The following is a 7,871-nucleotide window of genomic DNA, read 5'->3' as shown; positions in this document are numbered from 1 at the left end:
TTCACTTTAACCTTCCATTTTAATCGACCTTCCCTTTGTTTTCCACTCGACTTCGACTTTGTTTTCCGAGACTTCCTGCCCGAGAAGCGCCGATTTACCTGACTTTTCCACATCCTCGACCGGATTTTCGTTTTTCTTCCACGACTTTTCGACCCTTCGTTTACTGTTTGACCTGACCCGCACCGGTTCAGCATTTGTTTGACGTTCATCTATTTAATGTTGGCTTTGCACATGCCCTTCTTTTGAGACGCTCAGAAAAAAGTATCATCCAGTGAGATTCTTTCTACAAAGGCAGTTTGGGCTAGATGTGGTGAGGACATAGAAGTCACTGGGAAATGAAATATGTGAAATCATTTTGAAGAATAAATGGAGTTCTAGCAATAAATGGAGTTAAGCACTTAGAATGTTTCAGGCACCATGCCAACTGCTTTGCATACATTATTTTATCTAATTCTCACAATAACTCTATAGGCAGTGATTCTTGAAGTATAGATTGCTGACCCCAATGGTCCCTAAGATCCTTTCGGGGGATCCATAAGGCTGAAACTAGTTTCATTATAATACTGTAACTTATTTACCTTTTTCACTGTACTGACATTTGCACTGATGGTGAAAGAGCAATGGTGGGTGTTATGGTTTGAACGTGTCCTCCAAAACTCATGTTGGAATTTAATTGCCATTGTGACAGTATTAAGAGTTGGGATCCTTAAGAGGTTATGGCAAGGGTGGGTCAATTATGGTGCGAGCGAGCTCCTCATAAAGGGATGAGTCCAGCACCCTTCCTCTCTCTGTCTCATGTGCTTTCTTGCCCTTCCACCTTCTGCCATGGGATGACACAGCAAGAAGGTCCTCAGCAGATTCAGGCCTCTCAACGTTGACTTCCCAGCCTCCAGAATTGTAAGAAATGAATTCTTTTCTTTATACATTACTCAGTCTCAAGTACTCTTTGATAGCAACAAAAAATGGACTAAGCCAGTGGGTAGGACTGCTGGTGACTGAGCAGAAATCAAGGCAGTGGCACCAAACTGTACTAATGGTCACTACATTCTTCACCACACTTGCAGGAAAAATATTCATTTCAGTAAAAATGTCATTAGGAAAGCAGTAAAAATTATTAATCTCATTAAATCTCCACCTGAGTCCATGTCTTTTTACCATTCTGTGCAAAAAAGTGAGAAATACACAGAAAGTACTTCTAGTAAATTCTAAAGTACAATAGTTGTCTCAAGAAAAAGTACTTGTGAGCTGGGTGCGGTGGCTCATGCCTGAGACCACAGCACTTTGGGAGGCCAAGTTGGGCAGATTGCTTGAGTCCAGGAGTTGGAGACCGGCCTGGGCAACATACAAAAAAATACAAAAAGTAGCCAGGCATGGTGGTGCATGGCTGTTGTCCCAGCTACTCCAGAGGCTGAGGTGGGAGGATTGCTTGAGCCCAGGAGGCTAGCAGGAGGTTGCAATGATCAATCCATCGCTCGATGGAACCAAGATAATCCGCGGCGAGAAGTCACAATGCTATGGTCAGGTCGCTTCAGATCGTCCACCCTCGGTTTTCATCAATTCCTGAAAATCTCGCTTAAGATCAGGTCGCTCCGGATCATTTCATCACTCCATCCTCCGCTTGCTCAACCAACAGTATTTATTGCCAATAATAAAATATGAATTTTCTTTTTTTCTGTTTTTGTATCCAGCTGAAAAATTTGAGTTTTCAAGTGAAAATTAGAATTTGGGGAAAATTGTGTCTACCGTGTTGAGCCTGACAGCTTCCTGGTACTGACAGACTTTTCTGATGAGATTGGTGGCAATATTAGCCATATGATTTTTCTGTGTTGAGAATAAAATGTATCAACTTTTGGAAGACTGGCATATTCAGTAAATCAATACTTCCCAAATGCCTAATGTAAAAAGTTACAAAATCATGCATAGGTAAAAGATCCACTTGAAGTGGATTTTATTTTTATTTTTATGTTTTTATCTTTTTTTGAGATGGAGTTTCATTCTTGTTGCCCAGGCTGGAGTGCAATGCTGCGATCTCGGCTCACTACAACCTCTGCCTCCCGGGTTCAAGCAATTCTCCTGCCTCAGCCTCCCAAGCAGTTGGGATCACAGGCGTGCACCACCACGCTCGGCTAATTTTTATTTTATTTTATTTTATTTTTGTATTTTTAGTAGAGACAGGGTTTCACCATGTTGGTCAGGCTGGTCTCGAGCCCCTGACCTCAAGTGATCCACCCACTTCAGCCTCCCAAAGTGGTGGGATTACAGGTGTGAGCCACCGTGCCTGGCCAGACCCATGGAATTTAATGTAACAGAGTATGGAAAATTTATTGACATAGGTGCAGATTTCGCATGGCAACTGACTCTAAAACACTGCCACTTACTGACTTTTGGTGTAGGGCCAAAGAATATCTATAACAATTTGAGAAGACTACTAAAATACTCTTCCCAACTATAAATTTGCATGGGGTTGGATTTTTTTCATATACTTCAATTAAAAGTACGTATCTCAACAGACTGAATGTAGAACAAATGTGAGAATCCAGCTATCTCCTATTAAAGAAATTTGCAAAAATGTAAAGGAATATTCTTCTTGGTAAGTATTTTTGTTTGGGAAAATATAAATAACACTTTACTTATATTTATTTATTTATTTATGGAGACGGAGTCTCACTCTGTCACCCAGGCTGGAGTGCAGTGACTGCAACCTCCGCCTCCTGGGTTCAAGCAATACTCCTGCCTCCGCCTCCTGAGTAGCTGGGACTACAGGCACCTGCCACCACGCCCAGCTAATTTTTTGTATTATTTTCTTTCTTCAGTAGAAATGGCGTTTCACCATGTTGCCCGGGCTGATCTCAAACTCCTGAGCTCAGGCAATTCACCTGCCTCAGCCTCCCAAAGTACTAGGATTATAGGCATGAGCCACCATGCCTGGCTAAATAACAGTTTAAAAATAAAAAATAGGCCAGGTGTGGTGGCTCATGCCTGTAATCCTAGCACTTTGGGAGGCTAAGGTGGGAGGACTGTTTGAGGCCAGAAGTTCAAAACCAGCCTGGACAACATTGTGAAACCCCATCTCTAAAAAAAGAAAAGAAAAGAAAAGAAACAAATTAAAAATAACTATGTTGCTGGGCGCGGTGGCTCATGCCTGTAATCCCAGCACGTTGGGAGGCTGAGGTGGGTGGATCACTTGAGCTCAGGAGTTCAAGACCCGCCTTGGCAACATGGTGAAACCCTGTCTCTACAAAAAATACAAAAATTAGCCAGGTGTGACGGTGTGTGCCTGTAGTCCCAGCTACTTGGGAGGCTGAGGTGGGAGGATCACGTGACCCCAGGAAGCAGAGGTTACAGTGAGCTGAGATCATGCCACTGCACTCCAGCCTGAGCGACAGAGTGAGACCCTGTCTCAAACAACTATGTCAACATGTGATGGGTTTCCTATTGTTATTTTTAAATAAATTAATAAATATGTTTTAATTTCTCAGTTATGTTTCTAATATAGTAAATATATGGATAATACATGGATATAACCGGCATAAACAAAAACTCTTGGTGGTCTTTAATTGTTCAGAATATAAAGGGGTCCTAAGAGGTGGAAGTTTAAGAACTGTTGCCTGAGGGGTAAACGTTATTAACCAAAATCTGTGGATTAGAAAACTGAGGTTTAGAGATGTTTAATGACTTGTGCAGGTCACATAGCCAGTGGGTGGGGAAGTCACAATCCAAGACTTGCTCACTCTACCACAGGAGGCCACCTTGCAACAGGTCAGCAAGCAAGGGAAAGCCCTCCTGAAGCACAGAGAGGTCTAAGCAGGGGATGCTGGAGGCCCTGAAGAGGCAAAGAGCACATCTGGGGTGGGGTGGGGGATCTGCACAGGGAAAGGAACCAGGGAAAGCCTCTCAGAACAGGTGACACCCACACTGGGCTCAGAAAGAGAGGTAGGATTTTGACTGTTCAGAAATCAGGAGAGACTCCACAAATCAGTATGCTTTATCTCAATCACATCCAGACCTGGGACCAGTGAGGACACTCTGATTGACTCTGTTTTGTTTTGAGACAGAGTTTCGGCCTTGTCGCCCAGGCTGGAGTGCAATGGTGTGATCTCGGCTCTCCACAACCTCCGCCTTCTGGGTTCAAGTGATTCTCCTGCCTCAGCCTCCCAAGTAGCCGAGATTACAGTCATGTATCACCATGCCCAGCTATTTTTTGTATTTTTACAAAAACGCTTCAAAAAACAAAAATTGATCCTGTCAGTTAATTCTGGTGTGGGGACTGATGACTTATGAGACAGGGATGGGAAGATAATTATTTTTACTGTGAATCCTTTTGTTCCTTTTGGATTTTATATGTGCACATGGATTAACTATTTACACAAATATATTAAATGATGTTTGTAAATGAGGTCAAAATCCTGTCTCAATAGAGACAGGGTTTCGCCACGTTGGCCAGGCTGGTCTCAAACTCCTGACCTCATGTGATCTGCCCGCCTCGGCCTCCCAAAGTGCTGGAATTCCAGGTGTAAGCCACTGCGCCTGGCCCACCCTGATTGACTCTAGTTACATAAAGGTGTGATGTGCTCCAGTCAGTCTGAAAGTTCCAGGCTCCTGTCCCTTGTTTGTGTAGGCTATCCTTCCGTTAGTATGGGCTCCACAATTCACTAATTTAATTTCAACTTTATAAAAGCCTTGGATGGGAGGATGAGTGAGTGTCATTGTTCTTACTCTACAGAAGAGAAATTTTAGGGGGAATGTTTTTGTTTGTTTGTTTTTGTTTTTTAATATACAAAGAGATAGCATGGTTTTCTTTCACTGGGTGGATGCCTTGGATAATCTATTCAGGCCAGATCACATAGCCTGGCTTAATGAAACCTATATCCTTTGCGGACTGACAAAAACACTGGCGGCACACATTGAGGCTGTATTTCCAAATCAGGCCGGTCTAGTTTGAGCCAACGCAAGAGTGAGAACCCTGACCCAATTTTCGAGTCTGGCCCCAGTAGAGCTGCTGGTGCCCCATCTTGAAGTGTACTTTCAGGAGTGCAACAAGGCAAAAGGAAAGAGCTCCAGAAGAGAAAATGGAGACTCCAAAAGGTTAAGTAAGAAACTGATCATTGCAGGCTAGGTGCAGTGGCTCATTCCTGTAATCCCAGCACTTGGGAAGGCTGAGGTGGGTGGATCACCTGAGTTCAGGAGTTGGAGACCAGCCTGGCCAACATGGTGAAACTCCATCTCTACTAAAAATACAAAAACTAGCCGGGCGTGGTAGTGGGTGCCTGTAATCCCAGCTACTTGGGACGCTGAAGCAGCAGAACTGCTTGAACCTGGAAGGCGGAGGTTGCGGTGAATGGAGATCGCACCATTGCACTCCAGCCTGGGCAACAAGAGCAAAACTTTGTCTCAAAAAAAAAAGAAAAAGAAACTGATCATTTCAGTTAATTCTGATGTGGGGACTGATGACTTATGAGACAGGGATGGAAAGATAATTATTTTTACTGTGTATCCTTTTGGATTTTATATGTGTGCATGGATTAACCGTTTACACAGACATATTAAATGATGTTTGTAAATGAGGTCAAGGTATTTTCCCATGTGGTAGAACTGGGGTTCTAGTTCCAATCATTGAGTTCCAGAACCACATCCTAACCATAATGCTTTCCAGCCTCCTAGAATATGCTATTTTCCATCTTTAAAAGCTGTGGAGCCTAGATGTCAATGTAAAACATTTTTATCATTATTAATAATGCCACTAGATAGAGGGCCTTTCAAGAGGCCATGATTTGGGCCTGTTAGGAGCTGCTTTTATCTAATTAGTGATGGTACATCAGGCCAGACCAAAACAGAGGGGATAGCATCGCAGGACACTGGAGAGGGCAGCTCCTTTCTACCCCAGCTTCTTTTCAGCCTGGGGTGGGGTGAGGGATCTGCACAGGGAAAGGAACCAGGGAGAGCCTCTCCTGGAACAGGTGACACCCATGCTGGAATTGGAGAGACAGGTAGCATTTTGACTTTGCAGAAATAATGGGAAACTCCACAAATCAGCATGCTTCATCTCAACCACATCGACACTGGGACAAATAAGGACACCCTGGTTGACTCTGGTTACTTAAAGGCGTGACGTGCTTGATTCAGGCAAATATAGCCAGCTCACAGAGACAGCAGGTGAGAAATGATTGACGGCTGAAACCTATGGAAGGGGAGTTTTACCAGCTGAATTGCCAGGTCCCAAATCCAAATTCCCTTCTGTCCTATTAACTACCACCTAGACCAGACTTTTTTGTTTGTTTGTTTGTTTGTTTGTTTGTTTGTTTTGAGACAGACTCTTGATCTGTCGCCCAGACTGGAGTACTGTGGCACGATCTCAGGGCTCACTGCAACCGCTGCCTCCTGAGTTCAAGACATTCTCCTGTCTCAGCCTCCTGAGTAGCTGGGATTACAGGCGCGTGGCACCACACCCAGATAATTTTTGTATTTTTAGCAGAGACGGAGTTTTGCCATGTTGGCCAGGCTGGTCGCGATCTCCTGACCTCAGGTGATCCCCCTGCCTCAGCCTCCCAAAGTGCTGGGATTACAGGCGTGAACCAACCTGCCTGGCTGGGTTCATGCTTTCTGCTCCTGGAAATGCAGCCAGCCCTGACAAAGTCCATGCATTAGGCATCTTCTGGGCAGTGCACTTGCTCTTGCGCTGGATGTGCATCTCTGTGTGGCTGGGATGATTGCAATAGCCCCCCAGCTGGTCTCCCTATGCCAGACCTTCGCTCCCCACTTGTTTACTCTCCACATAACAGCCAGGGGATTCGGCTAAAATGTCAGACAGAACCTGTCATTCCTTTACACAAAGTGCTCCTGTGGCCCTAGCTCACTCAGAGCAAAACCCCAAGTCCCTCCCACAGCCTGCAAGACTCTGAACAATCCAGGTCTTGACACCTCTTATGTCATCTCCCACCACTCTCTTCCCCTCAGCTACAGCCCTGTGGGCCTCTTTATTCCTTGAACAACGTCGGTGGTACCCTTGCTTCAAGACCTTTGCATTTGCTGTTCTCTTATCCCAGAGACCTGTGTGCCTCACTCCCTCACCTCCCTCCATCTTGACTAAAGGATCGCCTTCTCACTGAGGCCTTCTATTCATATACTATTTGAAAATTGAACCCTGTTTTAGTCTGTTCAGGCTGCTACAACAAAATACCATAGACTGGTTGGCTTATTAATAACAGACACTTGTTTCTCACCATTCTAGGGGCTGGGAAGCCCAGGATCAAGGTGCTGGCAGGTTTGGCATCTGGGGAGGGCCCACTTCCTGGTTCCTAGGTGGCCATCTCCTTACTATGACTATGTCCTCGCATGGTAGGAGGGGCAAGAAAGCTCTCTGGGGCCTCTTTTTTGAGGATGCTAATCCTGTTCATGATGCTCTGGTCTCATGACCTAATCACGTCTTGAAGTCTCCACCTCCTAATATTATTACCTTGGGGGGTAGGATTTCAACAGAGAAATTTTAGGGGAACACAAACATTCAGTATACAGCATCCCCCAACATTCTGTCTCCTTATTTGCTTTATTCTTAATTTTAATTTTATTTTATTTTTAAACAGGGTCTCATCTCACTCTGATGCCTAGGCTGGAACATAGTGGTGTGATCTTGGCTCACTGCAACCTGCGCCTCCTGGTCTTAAGTGATGCCCCCACCTCAGCCTCCCAAGTAGCTGGAACTACAGGCATGCACCACCACACCTGACTAATTTTTGTATTTTTTGTAGAGACAGGGTTGTGCCATCTTGCTGGTCTCAGACTCATGGGGTCAAACTCCTGGGCTTAAACTCTGGGGCTCAAATGATCCACCTGCCTTGGCCTCCCAAAGTGCTGGGATACAGGTGTGAGCCACG

The 7,871-nt window shown here is 44.8% G+C and overlaps 1 pseudogene; it reads right to left on the bottom strand.

Annotated features, from left to right (window-relative positions):
• Positions 1-4,155: 4,155 nt before the first annotated feature.
• Positions 4,156-5,204, bottom strand: LOC110743634 (annotated as a pseudogene).
• Positions 5,205-7,871: the final 2,667 nt, after the last annotated feature.

The sequence above is a fragment of the Papio anubis genome, chromosome 7 (genome assembly GCF_008728515.1).
Source record: "Papio anubis isolate 15944 chromosome 7, Panubis1.0, whole genome shotgun sequence".
In the NCBI taxonomy this organism is placed as follows: Eukaryota; Metazoa; Chordata; class Mammalia; order Primates; family Cercopithecidae; genus Papio; species Papio anubis.
This window is presented reverse-complemented; position numbering and strand designations above follow the sequence as displayed.